General features: G+C 40.2%; 1 pseudogene; it reads right to left on the bottom strand.

Annotated features, from left to right (window-relative positions):
• Positions 1-1,203: 1,203 nt before the first annotated feature.
• Positions 1,204-3,248, bottom strand: LOC150040237 (pinin pseudogene; annotated as a pseudogene).
• Positions 3,249-16,909: the final 13,661 nt, after the last annotated feature.

Below are 16,909 nucleotides of genomic sequence, written 5' to 3' on the forward strand. Positions count from 1 at the left end.
CCACGTTTACATTTTGTATTTTTTCAGTATTCATCCAGAAATTTTATATAAACCTTCGGTATGGAGTGTAAAGTTTGGTATGGAAATTCCTCCTGTGCTGTTCTTTCTGCTAAGAACTGTTTTTGCTACACGGGGTTTTTATTGTTTCATATGAAATTTTGGATTGCCTCTTCTATTTCTGAAAGAGGTTTTTAAGAGTTGGTTTAACTTACTCACACGTATACAACTTGCGCGGAGAACAAAAAACTAAGTCTGGAAACCATTAACTTGAATATACAAAGCTATAGTGTTCTTATGAACTAAAAACAGGCCATTTTGCAATGTATGCAGTCTCACCTATCAAAATACAACTACTAATCCTAAGCAGTCATCCAAGACGTAAGCCACATTTATTTGCACATGTATTGTAATGGCAACAAATACTTCCATACAGTGGTTCCTTGAGCAAAACTTGTCTAAAACACATATTGGCATGTTTCATTTAGAGCCCACAGAAATGTTAAGACAAGACCACAAATTCAAATTCCAAGTTTAGAAGATTTCTTAGAAAGAAGTGACCGATAGTTTAACAGATCGCATATACTGTTAGCACAGAGGTAACATCAAAGACAGAAGTACAATGCTCCCATAATCAGGAAAATGACAAGCAAAATAGGAAAATGCTTAGATGAACAAGGGAGATCAAAAAATAGTAAATGATTATAAAGCTGCAAAGACCTGAGAGCTAAAGCCAAGTAAGTGAGGAAGTCTCCAGAAACATCCTAAGCCTATTCAGTATCTAGCGGTAAAAACTGAAAATAATACAAGGGTCAAAAAGGCACCTCAAAAGTAATGAAATGAACATTTATTTCTATAAAAGCAATGTATGATACAGAATTAGAAGGGAACAGACTTAAAAGATTTACCTGTTAAGATATACAGATTCTTACTGAAGCCTATAGGATATTTAGAAAAGATGACAAGAGATGTTAATCTTTTTATTATTATTATTTTTACATACTCCGGAACCTCACATAATTTTGATAAATAAAAATTATGAAAAAGTACAAGAATGTCTGGTAAACAAACAGTCTGTGTTTTCCAAAAAGATTTTTTACAACCTGCAATTCTCAAGGTAGCATCCTCCTTAAAAGGAAAGGTAATCCTTTAACTCAAGAAATCTGCTGCTGCAAAGAATAGGCTAAGAAAGCCTGGCTTCTTCCATTAACACCTTTTGTCTTTCCCATCTGATTTTGAGTCTCTCTCACTTCTTGAAGATCTTTTGCCCAGTCGACTACCCTCTGATATAGATCTCTTTCTGTCAGACCTGGAATTCTTATCCTTCAATCCTCTTGTGCCTCTGCCACTACCACCTTTGCAAGATTGGTGACTTCTCTCTAATCCTGACGTATCCATTCGCTTCCAATCCATGCTCCTTCCGTGCTTTCTGTCTCTGTTGTGTCCCCGGCCTCTACTTTGACTTCTTTGACTTCTTTGACTTCTTTGACTGCTCCTATCTTGGCTACTACTACCACTTGTGCTGGAGCTACTACTACAACTGCTTCGACTACTACTGCTGCCACTGCTAGAACTGCTTCTGCTGCTGCTACTGGTTGAACTGCTACTAGAACTGCTATTACTGCTGTTGCTTTGACTTCTACTCCGGAGCGCACTGTTAAAACTGGTTCCACTACTGGCACTTCAGCGAGTTTTACAGGCTCAACAGCAAACTCTTTCCTCTCAGGTAGTTGATCCTCTTGTTCCTGAATAACCTGAGCTGAAACAGCTAATGCAAAGTCTCAGGCTGAGAAAGAGGCTGGGGTTGATGAACTTGATGAGGGTGAGACTGTAGCTGGGTTAGAGGGAGGGCCTGAGGCTGAGCCACAGGCTCAGGCTGCAGTTCAGATTCTTTTTCAAATGCTTTTTCCTCACGTTCCTTCTCCACTTCTATAACACTAACATTGTCTTTTGCAGGAGAAAGACACTTATATTCTTTATCTGGCTCAACTTCAGATTCCATCTCTGGCTCCAATTCTTTGCTAGCTTTATTTTCTGAAGGCTCTATGCTTTCAACTTGATTAGTTTCCATCACTTTCTGCTCAGCAGTTACACTTTGGACATTCTCAACCATCTCTAGCACATCCATAACTTCTTCAGGCTGACTATCCTGTTGTTTCTCTCTTTCCTTTGCCTCTGTTTCCTCCTCCAACTTAACCTCTGTTTCCTGTTTTTGCTCCTCCTCCTCCTGTTCTTTCTCTGCATCACTATGCACTATGCCTTCTTCCTTTGCCTCTTCTGCCTCCTTTATTTCTACATCATTGTGCTGATTACTTGTCTCCTCCAATTCTTCCTATGGCTGAGCCACCTTACCCACTTCTTGTTCCCGCTTCTGTTCTTCATTATGCACCCGGTGATGCTCTTTTTCTTTCATGGTCTGCCTTCTAGGCCTATTTGTTCTGCAAACTCGAGCGTCTACCTTCAAATAAAGCATTCATTTGACTCTGTGATTCTTCTATTAGTTTTGGGGTATCTGGACACATTCTTCCAGGAACATGGAACAAATGGAGATCTGTGTTAGTTTGTATATACTTAATTATCTTGGCATTATGTTCATTGCATTCTTCTTGCAGCTGTGGAAGCCCAATCTTCCAAACGCTACCGTTCTGTCTGTTTTACACGTCTCTCTTCAAATAGTTCTCTCCTCTCATTTTCAACTTGATTTCTCTCTTCTTCTGCCTGAACTTAAAGTTTTTGTTCAATTTCCTGACGTCTGTTTTGCCTTTCGGTAGTAACAGTAGATTCTTGTTTAAATTTCTGAAGAGTACCCAACAACAAGCCAAATATTCATCGATACCTCTGCTTTCCCTTTTCATCCATATTTTGATCCTGGATAAGGAGGTCTCTGTGTGTGTGTTCTTTGGAGGTAGCTACAGCTGAAGACTGTAGTGCCAGCTTCTTGACATCCTCCTCCTCTGGGTCGCTCTCTTGGTGTGATTCTCTTCCTGTCCGATGCTCCCCACCCAGCCTACCGACTGCCCCTTTAAGACTCCCTATTTGGCTGGGGGTCCTTCTCCACTATCAGAGAATCCACGCTTCAGCAATAAACTACCACGCCCTTTGCCCCCAGAAATGGCCAGCTGTTCGGCTTGGATGGGTCTCCGGTCATTTGGATCTGGCCCCGTGAGCTTGCGGATGTTTTCATCTACATTGTTTAGGCTCTCTTTGGCCTTTTCTAGCTGTTCCTGCAAAGTTCTCACTGTGACCACCATCTTCTGAAATGTTCACGTTTTTCAATCACATGAAACATGCTTTTCTATCACCGAAGGCCTTTCTATATTTGCCTTTGAATTTCTTATTCGTGTAAGATGTGGAACTTAAGAGCAAACTTTCATACTTTCCTTTTTTGTTGCCAAATGCTGGAAATGTTTGGAGCACATGTATATTCAGTAGCTATCAGAAAAGAATCTCACTGCTGTGTAGACAGCCTTTTCATGTGTCAGATTTTCCCTGGATTAACTCTGCTATAGAGTGTTGTGTAGGTTCTCTTACATTTTATTTCCCTTTCCTACTCTCCTTTTTTTTGCCAGTCGAGGACCTTGACCTAAAGCCCTGAGCACTTGGGATTTCTCAAGGCTAAATCTCTACCACTTGAGCCACTGCTCCACTTCTGTGTTTTCCTATGTATGTGGTACCAAGGACTCAAACCCCGGTCTTTGTGTGTGCTAGGCAAGCACTCTACCCCTAGGCCAAATACCTAGCCCCTCCTACCCCACTTTTATGCTTAGTATTTACTTTTCCCACAAGATCTCCATGGCTTCTATTCTTAACAGTATCCTTCTTAAGAACATTGGGATGGTTTGAGGAATACTTGAACTCAACATCTGACATTTTACCTCTGAACAGTGTTTTTACCTTATAGACTAGTTGATAGTGTAAACATAGGACTTACTAATAACGAAGCCATTTGTTTTAGCTTTCTCTGAGGCAAGGGAGATTTATATGGCAGAGAGTGATACTAGTATGTATAAATGTATGTATGTATATATGTATTACACTGGTCCTGGGTCTTGAGCTCAGACCAATGTTGAATTTTATCCCAACTACAGAGTGTGCACAAGTTCTCAAAATGTTGGAAAACGAACGATTAGAAGCAATGTGTTTTGATGGCGTAAGGAGGCTATGTCTATCAGAGGAAAGTTGAGGAAAAAGGTACGGTATGGATTTTTCTTTACTTCATGGATTCTTTTTGTTGTTGAGGGTGGTGGTAGTACTGGCCTTTGAACTCAGGTCCTCTAGCCCATCCCCTTGTTGTGCTGTAATATGGGTTTGCTATACAAAATAATTCGTTTTAAAAGCAAAGTAAGGGGTGATATTGTCCAAAAAGGGAAATGTATTCAATACCTGACTTATATAATGGTAACCTCTCTGTATAGCACCTTCATATTAACAACAAAATAACACAAAAGTAGTGTCTTTTAAAGTAAGAAGAGATTTTTTTGTGGAACTCTCAAAACGCTCTGGAAAAAGAGTGATGTACATTATGATATAGAAAGTAAAATAAGATCCTTGATCACTCTCATTTTCCCCACCTCTATTGTATTTGGCTAGAAAGATTTATTATGCATATAACACTGAGGAAACAAATAAAATGAATCTATAAAACAAGCGGTCTCGATTGAATTAGCTGTTGGTTGTAGTAAGGAATAAAGAAACATAGGAATTGTTTCAGATGGAAAGAGACTACAGGGTGTACTAAAGAAGTCAGTGTTCATTTTGTCAGTTCCAGGAAATGTATGTGGCATTAGGCAATTCTGAATCTGATATATTAAAAAATAGATTACCACATTAGACTGGTTCATAAATTGCATTATGTGTAGAGTATGCATATATATATGTGATACATGTGTACATATCAGCCCTATATGTATATATCATCCCTATGTATCATAGGATGGACTACATGTATATATATATATATATATATGCCACATGATAGATGCTTTACGTCTAATCATCTATGTGACATACATATGTGTTACACACACTTGAGTCTGTGAGTTCCTTCTTCTCCAACTTACTGGCATTTATTTTTATGAGATATCTTACTTTATTTGTATTGCTGTACTATAGGAGAATAAGCCTGGGTGGGTGGCTTATAAAGAAAAGCAGTATTTATTATAGTATATGAGACTATTACCATTGGTGGTAGAGCATGTATGGTGAAGACTTGCTAACTGAATCTTAGTTGAGTGATGACATGTTGAAAGTGACCAAAGTGTTTTATGGACCTTTTTTTTTGGTATGGACACAAATCTTGATTCATGAGGATTCACCAGAATTAAACTCCTCCCCATTATGTATTTATGTATTTTTAATTTAATTTTTGTGCCAGAAGGGGGACTTGAACCCAGGGCTTTGCATCTACCACTTGAGTGACAGATCTGCTTCTAGCTTTGTGCTGGTAAATTGGAGTTAAAAGCATCATGGACTTTCCTACCCATGCTGGCTTTGAACCGCAGTCCTCCTAAGTAGCTGGGATTGCAGTCATGAGACACTGACCTTGGGTGGAGGTAAGGATTATTAATGTAAGCATTTGCAACACACTGTTCCGCCAATGAGAGGACCTATATTTCTGTAGATGGAGGGTAGAGGTTTGGTTTCGATGGGTAATTCGTGTTTATTTGGATAACAAACTATCATCACTAACAGTTGTGGTACTTGGTCTCATTTTTTGTTAAAGAATAATTTTTCTGTGAGGCTTCACGTATGACTGTCAGGACATCTTACATTTTTTGCTTTATAATGTCTTCCTGCTTTTTTTCTGTTGATGAGATTTGAGCCCAGGGACTGTGCATAGGAGGCAAGTTATGTTTGCACAATGCGCTACATCTCTAATTTTAGTGGGTTAATTCTTTTTTAAAGTAGTTATATACTGTGTGAAAAACAATGTCTCTTTGTAACAGGAAAGTGCTGTATGACCAAAGGTGGACTTGAACTTGTGGTCCTGGTTGTGTTGGCTTCCTGCATCACCTTTTCATCTTCCAGTTGTTAATGGGTACTTTGCCCAAAATAGGCGAATAATAATGAGTGGTATATCTAACACTGCTATTTATTATTTGTGATAATATGCAATAAATTGTCTTTTACAGGTTTGGATAAATGCCTCAGACATTATACTGGTTGGTCTGCGAGAGTATCAGGTAAAAATTCCTGTGTCTCTATTACTTAGTAACAGAGTTAGCATCTGTGATCAATTCCAGGCCCTGTCCCTTCTCCTCATGCCGATATTTATTAGGAGCTAGTTGAATTTGAAGACACAGGATTATTTTTATCCACATGGGTTTCCAAAGTGGCTATTCACCCACGCGTGTTTTTGTGGGAAACTTTTAAATAGTACATGCAGTAAATAATCACTAGTAGGTCCAGATAAATATCATCATTTATTTGAAAGTTCTGTGTTAAGCATCAGTCATTGATAAAAGATTGGTGTTGGCTGTTATCATATGTGTTGTCTTTACTGTTGTTTAAATTACCTTCTCTAAAATGAAAATGGCAGTTTATGGTGATGATTTCAATGAGTGGATTAATTTTACAGACAAGTTGGTCTTTCTCACTGCTTTGCAATGTTATTAGTGCATATTGATTATATGTGGGAGGTTTCATTGGGACATTTCCATTTGTACAAGTATTTATGCTGATCATATTCACCTCCCTACTTTCTCTTTATAACATGAGCTTTTTGTCTTCTTTTTTGGTAGTGTTTTAAAAATGAATTTTTATTGATCTTTGAATACATACACACCTTAAACTTCTGTTTCACTAAAGGCCCAAGTCATGTTCTATCCGTTTTTTTTTTCTTTTGGTGCCAGTCCTAGGATATGAACAAACTGTTAGGTTTAATGGGGATCTCAGGATGTGGCCCACTGTGTGCTTTGACTTGTAGACTATAATGATCTTCTTGCTTCAATCTCCTGAGTAACTGCTGGTATACACAGAGAGCATTTCACTGGCTCAGGCTCATTATTGACTGGGTTTAGAAATCCAAATCTGGGAACTATTCACAGTTGAGTAAATCACAAGTGTGGGGATAGGAACATGGTTCATGACTACACAAAGCAGTAAAATGATAAAAATGTTACAGTGTGTTAGTGAACATTGAGACATGCATGCAAACTATTAACTGTTTGCTATAAATTGAAAATGTCTACTAAAATAAATGGCAGAGTCCTCTATAAGTTTCAAACTTAAAAAGTATATTTGAGGGCCGGGAGTTTGGCCCAGTGGTAGATTGCTTGCCTAGCATGCAAAGGCCCGGGTTGGATTCCTTGGTATCACATACGTAGAAAAAAGACATAAGTGGTGCTGAGGCTCAAATGGTGGAGTACTAGCCTTGAGAAAGTCCAAGGAAAGTGCTCAGGGCCTGAGCCCAAGGCCAGGACTGGCAAAAATAAAAGTGTATTTGATTTTTCCCAGTTAAAAAAAAGTACAACTATATAAGAAAGCATCACTACTAGAAGTAGCAGTTTTGTTTTGCTATTGCTCAGTAGAATAGTCTGTAGATGTTTGTTATCTCCTCTTGGTTTAAAGGCCCAATTCCTTTATTACTTTTGATCATTTGTCCAATTATAATTGTCATTGAAAACAAAATATTCAAATCAGTATCCCCGCAGAATTTTTTAACTCTCCAACTCAACCCCACCCCCTAGGTTTTTTGTTTTGTTTGTTTTTTTTTGTTTTTGCCAGTCTTTTGTCTTAATCTCAGGGCCTGAGCACTGTCCTTGGAATTTCTCAAGGCTAGAGCTCTACCACTGGAGCCACAGCACCATTTCTGGCTTTTTTCTATGTACTGTGGAATTGCTCCTGGGTCTTGGTGCACGCTACGCAAGCATTCTACCACTAGGCTAAACTCCTGACCCTACAATTCCCCCTTTTAAACAACAACAAAAAAACAATAGAAATATATTTTGTTGGTAGTTTCCACTTATGGACACAGCAGTCTCATCAACATCTTAACATTTCTTAACATTTTTTAATACATTTACTCTAGTTCTTTCTGAAGTTTTTGCCAGTCCTGGGCTCAAGCTCAGGGCCTGAGCACTGTCCTTGGACTTTCCCACGGCTAGAGGTCTACCACTTCAGTCTCAGCTCCACTTCTGGGTTTTTAATCTATGTATGTGGTACCACAGAATCAAACTCAGGTCTCGTGCATGCTAGGCAAGCACCCTACCACTAGGCCAAACCCCCAGCCCCTAATTTTTTAAATTATAACGTTATTAAAATGTGGTAGATCCAGTTTCTTACTCCTTGTAGATACCATTCTAGTGGCTGAAATTTTTCCTGTTGTTGGCCGTAATTCCCAAAGTGACTCTTCTACTTTCCTAACAATTTTCCTTTCTTGTGAACCTTTCCGTATCCTGAGAATGACAGAACATAGGGCAAAGGACCAGTGCATTTTAAGACCATTCTGTAGCTGTTTGCTGGATTCAAAACAGGAGGCAGGGCAAAAACACACTTATACTCACAGACTTCAAAGCAAATAAGGAAGCAGTAAAACACCCTTGAACTTGGTGTTGTGCACTGTTTGAGTTGTCTCCAGTCAGTTTTCAAAGGTTGGTTTGACCAAAAAACTACACTGCTGTTTTGCAGCCTTCCAGACAACAAACAGCGTTAAATAAAATCAAATGTGAAGCTTTTTCTGTTTTGCTTTTGTGAAGATTGAAAGTGCAGAAATCCTTTCCATGTTATGACTTATCATAAGTACGTAACATACTTCTTTCCAGAGAATTTAAACCCAGAGAATTTTTTTTCAGTCATGGGGCTTGAACTCTGGTCCTGGCCACTGTCCTTACGCTCTTCAGCTCAAACCTCTGTCCTATCCCTTGAGCCACAGTGCCACTTCCAGTTTTCCAGTGGTTTATTGGTGATAAGTCTCATGGGGCTTCAGTGCCTGGGCTGGCCTTCACTGGCAATCCTCAGATCTCAGCTTCCTGAGTAGCTAGGATTAGGCTGGTTAGCTATCTAGCTTTATATTAAGGCCTGTCAACTGGTAATATTTGTTATAAGCACCTTCAAGACTGTTTATTTATTCCTAAGGGTAACAAAGCTGATGTAATTTTAAAGTATAATGCTGATGAAGCTAGAAATCTGAAGGCATATGGAGAACTTCCAGAACATGGTAATTTTCCATTCTTCTTTTACAATGTTATGTGTTGTTATTGTGTGTAAGGGCTTAGGTGAACATGTTGTGATAAAATTATGTCTGTTTACATTGCCAGTATATTAGAAAGGAATAGTAGGACTTGCCTGCAAACTTTTTTTTTTCCTTTTTGTTTTTGTTTGTTTGTTTCGAGCCAGTCCTGGGCTTTGAGTTCAAAGTTTGGACTCTACCAATGAGGTTTTTTTCTCCAGGCTAGCATTCTACCCATTAAGCCACAGATTCATTTCCATTTATTGAGTAGTTTATAGGATCAGGGATCAGATGAACATCCCTGCCTGGGCTGTCTTCAAACTGTGATTCTCAGATCTCTTGTCTCCTGAGTAGACTTATACGCATGTGGCACTACTCCCCAGCCCTCATAAACAATATTTGTGGAGGAATTTGTGAGTTTGTTAGCTCCTAATGTTTATGTATCAAGGGAATAATATACGTATACATAGTCTATGATATACAAGGTAACATACATAAATTATCTATAATATATAGGGAATAATATATGCATTACAATATATTAATGTATATAATATGTATGTAATACATATACATAATTGTAATAAAATAGGTATATAGTATATAAATATGTACGTGTACACGTGTCTGGCTGTCTGACTGTGTGTTGTGTTGCAAATAAGCAGAGAGAAGGCTTTTCCTCTTCTGTTCCAGTTGGTACTATTGGGATTTGCACCTAGTACCTCTAGGTTCCTAGAAAGGTACTCTACCACTTGAGTGAAATCTCCAGTGAGTATTTTTTTTTCAGGAAAGCTGTTAACATTTTTTTAACCAGAGACTAAACTAATACCGAGATCCTTCTACCTGTTGATTCTCTTGTAAGATGAGACAAATGGCATGCACAGCTACATCAGTTTGTTAGTTGAATTGAGATTTGCCAACTATTTCCCTAGGTTGGATTTGAACCATGATTCTTTCTGTCAACAAATAAATGAGATTACAGATGTGAGCCTAAATAACTAAATAACTTTCTGTCAGCAAATAGCAAATAGATTGCAGTTGTGAGCCATGCATCTGGGTGGTTTCTTGTGGCTAGCAGTTGAAGCCACAAATTTTGGTGCCTCATAATGAGCTTGCTTGCTCACAGCTGGTGCTCTGCTATTTAAGTCTTGCCTATCTAGCCTTGTTTTACTAGTTCATTGGAACTATAGTGTTATGAACTTCTTTTGCTTGAGTTGGTTTTGAGCTGCTATCCACTGTAATCTCCCAGCCTAGGAATACAAGAATGAACCCTTAGTATCAGATCTCAAACTTTTCTTTTGAAATAGGATCTTAATATTTTTTGCATATGTACACTTCTCTGTATGTGTCATGTGTCTTACTGTCTCTCTTCCTGCCTGTCCTAAGGGCTTGAACTCAGAGCCTAGTTGTTGTGCTCAGGGCTAATACTCTACTGCTTGAACTCTACTGCTTGACTGCCTGCTTTTTTGTGTGGTTAAATAAAGATAAGAGAATGAGAGACTTTCTGGCTGACAGTGAACTGTGATCCTCAGATCTCAGGCTCCTGAGTATTCCAGGATTACAGGTATGAGCCAGTATCCCCTAGATGAGTGCTTATTTTTGTAGGAAATGAAGTTCATATGGTCTTGACATTGTTCTATATAGGAGTTTTTTTGAGGTACTTGTTTTGTTTTGTCCTGCTGGAGATGGCACCTAGAATGTCAAACAATTTTGAGCTGCTTTGTATTCCTCTACTGATTTAACACTTCATGTCCCTCATGGATATTTCTGTAGGGAAAACCAGTAAAATATATACACACTTGTGTGTATGTGTGTCTGTGTGTGTATACACACACATATATATATATATATATACACAGAATTATGTATATATACATACAGATCCATTTTCTAAAGTGGGCAGTTTTAAAAATACTTTGCTTATATAAAGGATGTATTGTTTTTTATAGCTAAAATCAATGAATCTGACACATTTGGTCCTGGAGAGGATGATGAAGTCCAGTTTGATGATATTGGTGATGATGATGAAGACCTAGATTATGTAAGTAGACTTTTATACAATTTTATCTATAAGAAAAACATTTTCCTGAATAACATTCATACATACATACATACATGCATACATATGTGTATATTTGATCATGGAGCACTTTTGATCAAAGCTAGTTCTCTGCCATGTTGAGTCACTGCTCAAGTTCCAATTTCTGGTGGTTAATAGCAGATAAGAGTCTTCTTGAATTCCCGTCCAGCCTGGCTTTGAACCAATCCTCAGATCTCAGCCTCCTGAATACCTAGGATTCCAGGCATGGGCCACCAGCGTCCACCAACAAAACAATATTTAACATAAGATTGTCCTCTGTTTAAAGTTAAGGGCATGTTTTGATACTTGTTCATAAATTGTAAATTTGGTATTGTTCAGACTTAGTTACTCAATTTGTTTATGTTTGAAACCCATTTTGGATGCTTTCTTTTTGTAGCAACATGTATGGCTTTTGGTACAAGGCATCTCTATAAGCTTAACTTGTTTAAGTAAGAGTATCTAGAGGGGTGTGCACATATCTGTAATGCTAGCTGTTCAGGAGCTAAGATCTGAGGGTTATGGCATGGAGAAACTTATCTCCATTTGTCCCCCAAAAATGCCAGAAGTAGAGCTGTGGGCAAAATACCTTAGGGAAATATTTATTATTAAGACAATAGTTCATTTTTAGTTTTTATTATATTTTATTGTGATATGTAGAGGGGTTACATTTACATTCATCAGGTAGTGGGTACATTACTTCTTGAACATTGTTACCCCTTCCTATGTTTTTCTCCCATTTTCTCTCCCTCCCATTCATCCCTTACCTTCCCTTTTTCAAATAAACAAATATACTTATATACAGATAGCAGGTACCAAAGTTGGATATAGTAACAACATGAGATAAAGCATAAGGGGAAACAAAAGAGAAAAGAAATAACTTCACATGATGCAACAATTTAGTGATTGAAAACAACAGTCACTAAGATAAGCATCCTGTTTTTTTCCTTATCCTGGAGTACATTAAACTTAGCCTCATTCCATGCGGCAATGTGTACATAGCTTTTGTGCTATTGTGATCCCCTGTATATTAAGTGTATACTTCATGTGTCCTGATTGTTCCAAAGGAAGGAAACCATGGAGCCTATGTGTCTTTGGGTCTGGCTTACTTCACTTACTATGACTTTTTTCTATGTCTTTCCAATTCCTTACGTATGGGGTAATGTCGTTCTTTCTGATGGAGGAAAATGGGGATCAGGACATGTGAATGGGTATCAATGTATGTGAATTAATGAACCTACCACCTGGCAAATATCATGTAACCCTTCTATTAATAATAATAAAAATATGAAAAATATTAATGGTAAAAAGAAAAAAGTCTTTGACCCATGATTTATTGGGATGGTTGTTTCTGTTTTTACTCACATATTTTTCTCATATTGTTGGGAGCCAGAGTGGAATCAAACTGTACCTTGACTTGCATCAGACGATGGCTATATTGTCTTATTGCTTTCTGGCCCTATTCTATGTAAATGACCTGAGAATTACCATATGAATGTAACACCTGGAGGTTCCCTGGGAGAGGAGGAGGGAAGAAGGGGGAGGGGAAAATAAACGCGGCAGTCTAGGCAGTCTTTGCCTGGACTGCGGACATCCCGGACCCGGTGTGTCTGTCTCTCTTCTTTTTCTTCCTAGTCCTTGTCCCCTATTTCAGGAACCCCAATCTGCGAACCCTGGTTTGCTGCCGGTTGGCCCCGGCATCTGGCGCCCGAACAGGGACCCTGAAAATCTGGGACGGAGGTGAAGGACCCCTCCCTGTGGTGAGTAACACATCGTAGGACTATTAAGAGAGTATAGTCAGGAGTAAAAATTATGGGTCAAGCTAATAGCCATGGGTTATTTCTACCGATCTTAACAGGCCTATTTGAAGCCCACGGAACGTGGGTGGAAGAGGGGGTGCTTCAGAGCTTCCTACAGTTTCTTAAGGAGGCATGCCCGAGGTCTATAGAGGAGGAATTCCAAAAAGCCTGGCAGCGGATAGGAAAAAGAATTCTAGATTATTATGATGTATATGGCCCCGAGAAGACCCCAATAGAGGCTGCTACTGTATGGAGTTTAGTAAGTGAATACATAGATCCTCTACATGAAAATGCTGAACTTAATCTTGAATTAAGGGAACTTTATGAGTTAAAGGACCCTTCTGAAGAACCTGAGGCTGAGCCATATGCCGCAGCCCAAGAGAGTCTAAGTGAGATCTTGAAAAGGGAACAACAACCAGTAGATATTGAGTATCAGAATTCAGGTTTGAATATCAAGGAGGAAAGTTATGATGAGTCAATGGAGGGCCGAATGGCTACGATGGAGAAGAAGTTAGAAGAAATCCTACATTTTCTATCGAAAATGGGGACAGAGCAGAGAGCCCCCCCAGAAGTAGGAAAGAAATATGACCCTCAGGCCACTATGGTGTCTGATTCTAAACCTTACCCCTCACACCCACCGCCTCCGGCTGCAGCCTTACGGCCTCAATCACTTTCTCAACCTTTAGGCAAGCCTAAAGGCCCTAGCAACAAGCCCCTTTTAACAGGCACTACAACCAGGCACAGTGCATCGCAATTAAACCTGACTCAGGCTGCTAGAGAGAGGGAAGGTATTTCAGGGCCTCGATGCTTCCCTAGTTTAGTTGATCATGATGAACAAGTATACCATCAACCTGTTCCTGTTAAACTATTACAGGATTTAAAAAATGCCTGCTCCCAATATGGGCCAACTGCCCCTTTTACTCAAGTAATATTGGAGGCCGCATGTGCTGGTATTGCATGCCCAAATGACTGGAAGCGGCTTGCCAGAGCATGCCTTAGTGCGGGAGAGTACTTATTATGGGAGACAGAGTTCACTGCACAGTGTCGGGCTAAAATTGAAACAAATAGGTCTAAGAACCTGCCTTACACTGTTGATCAGTTGTTAGGAGAGGGAACCTATAAAAACACCAAAGATCAATTGGGTTATGCAAAGGAGGCCTATTTACAAATAAATGCTGCGGCGAGAGAGGCTTGGAAAAAGTTACGCAATTCCAATCGTACAAAAAATCTAGTAGAAGTTAAACAGGGACCAAATGAGCCTTATCTAGAATTTTTGTCTCGATTAATGGAGACTGCAGACCGCCTAGTACAAGATGAGAATGCAAGGGAGATTATAGTTAGACACATAGCCTATGAAAATGCCAACGCCGCCTGTCAGGCAGCTATCAGACCCCATAGGAATAAGGGAGGAATCACGGACTTTATTTCACTGTGTGCTGATATTGGACCCTCCCATGTACAAGGCCTTACTTTAGCCGCCGCTCCTCAAGGAAAGGCTGTTAGTGAGTCTCTAAAATATAGAGGTCAGCGGCATTCTCGGGATGCTAGACCCCCAGGGCGTTGCTTCTCTTGTGGACAAATAGGACATTGGATGACGCAATGCCCACGCCAGGCCAGGCAAAAGAGAGAAAAATCACCTGGCACATGTCCACGCTGTGGTAAAGGGAAGCACTGGGCTAAAGATTGCAGGTCAAGAACAAATCGCAATGGCCGCCCGCTTTCGGGAAACTGGAGGAGGGGCCAGCCCCTGGTCCCGCAAAACCATGGGGCAGTCCCTCCCTCTTCTCGGCCACAAGTGCATCTTCTAACAAACCCCCAAGATCAGTCTCCGGCCTCCTCCGTGCCACCCCAGGAAGTGCAGGATTGGACCTCTGTTCCTCCACCTGCTCAGTATTGACCCCAGAGATGGGGACACAAGCTCTCCCCACGGGGGTCTTCGGCCCCCTTCCCCTGGGAGTGGCTGGATTGCTGTTAGGGCGAAGTAGCTCAGCCCTTAAAGGGATACAGATTACACCTGGCAAAATTGACCAGGATTTTACTGGAGAAATCAAAGTTATGGCCTCTGCCCTGAAACACGTGGTATCGATCCCAGCCGGTCAAAAATTAGCACAATTAATACTTGTGCCTTTACCTCCCGGGGAGACTGCTAATTCCCCATGTGGACAGAGAGGATTTAGATCTTCTGATATCTATTGGGTACAAAGCATAAAACAAGAGAGGCCTGAGATGACTATATTTATACAAGAAAAGCCCTTTAAAGGAATATTAGACACTGGAGCAGATGTGTCTGTGATATCTAAAAAACATTGGCCAGCCCAATGGCCCCTGACAACCTCTATGACTTCCCTACAGGGGGTTGGGCAAGCAACTGACCCACAGCAGAGCAGTGCGATCCTTGTTTGGAGAGATGAGGAAGGGCACTCTGGTCATTTTCAGCCATTTGTCTTGGATCATCTGCCAATTAATTTATGGGGTCGTGATATCATGGAAAAAATGGGAGTGTATATGTTTAGTCCTAGTGCTGCGGTCACTAAGCAGTTACTTGATCAAGGCCTCCTCCCCTTTAGGGGGCTAGGCCGAGAAGCACAGGGGGAGCTAGAGCCACTCCAACCCCAGTCTCACCCTACGAGACAAGGATTGGGGTATCCCTTGACGGGAGCTGTCGTTTGCCCTCCCCCTCATGCTGATCCCATAAATTGGCTCTCTGAACAACCGGTATGGGTTGAACAGTGGCCTCTTTCACTAGAAAAGATCATTGCAGTACAGCAGCTAGTACAGGAACAGCTGGACTTGGGGCATGTGGCCCCTTCTAACTCTCCATGGAATTCTCCAATTTTTGTTATAAAGAAAAAGTCAGGTAAATGGAGGCTGTTACAGGATTTGAGAAAAATAAATGCCACAATGGAACTGATGGGGGCCCTACAGCCTGGCTTGCCTTCACCCATGGCAATCCCAAAGGATACTTATAAGATTATTATAGATTTGAAGGATTGTTTCTATACTATACCCCTGGTGCCTCAAGACTGTAAGCGCTTTGCCTTCAGTGTCCCCTCTGTTAATTTTAAAGACCCCATGAAGCGATATCACTGGCTTGTGCTCCCACAGGGCATGGCAAATAGCCCAACTTTATGTCAAAGTTTTGTAGCTAGAGCCATTTCTTCCACTCGTGAAAAATTTTCTTCTGTTTATATTGTTCATTATATGGATGACATCTTGTTGGCTTGTTCTGACCCTATCGTCGTACGACAAGCCTTTGGACAACTAAAGCAAGATCTGAGCCTCTTTGGCCTTATAATAGCAGCTGAAAAGGTTCAGGAACACCCCCCTTTTACATATCTAGGCCATATATTAGGCCCACACTATTTTAAAAGCCAAAAAATACAATTAAAAACTTCACACTTAAGAACTCTTCATGATTTTCAGCAATTCTTAGGAGATATAAATTGGCTTCGGCCTTATCTAAAGCTCTCCACAGGAGAGTTAAAACCCCTTTTTGATCTCTTAAAAGGAGATACCAACCCTACATCCTTGCGTGAATTAAATCCTGACGCCAGGAGGGCCATCCAAATTGTAGAAAAGGCAATTTCCCAGCAACAAGTGACCTATTGTGACTATTCTAAACCATGGGGAGTTTATATTTTAGCTACTTCTCACTCCCCAACTGCTGTATTGTGGCAGGATGGCCCACTTTTATGGCTTTATCTACCATCAACACCCGGCAAAGTGCTGACCCCCTACTACGAATTGGTAGCTAATCTGATACACATGTGCCGAGTGGATTCCCGTAAATATTTAGGTCAGGAACCTCATTTTATCTGTGTCCCATATAATTTACAACAACAAGATTGGCTATTCGCCCATTGCGAT

This window comes from Megascapheus bottae, chromosome Y, assembly GCF_031878675.1.
Source record: "Megascapheus bottae isolate mThoBot1 chromosome Y, mThoBot2.hap1, whole genome shotgun sequence".
NCBI lineage: Eukaryota > Metazoa > Chordata > Mammalia > Rodentia > Geomyidae > Megascapheus > Megascapheus bottae.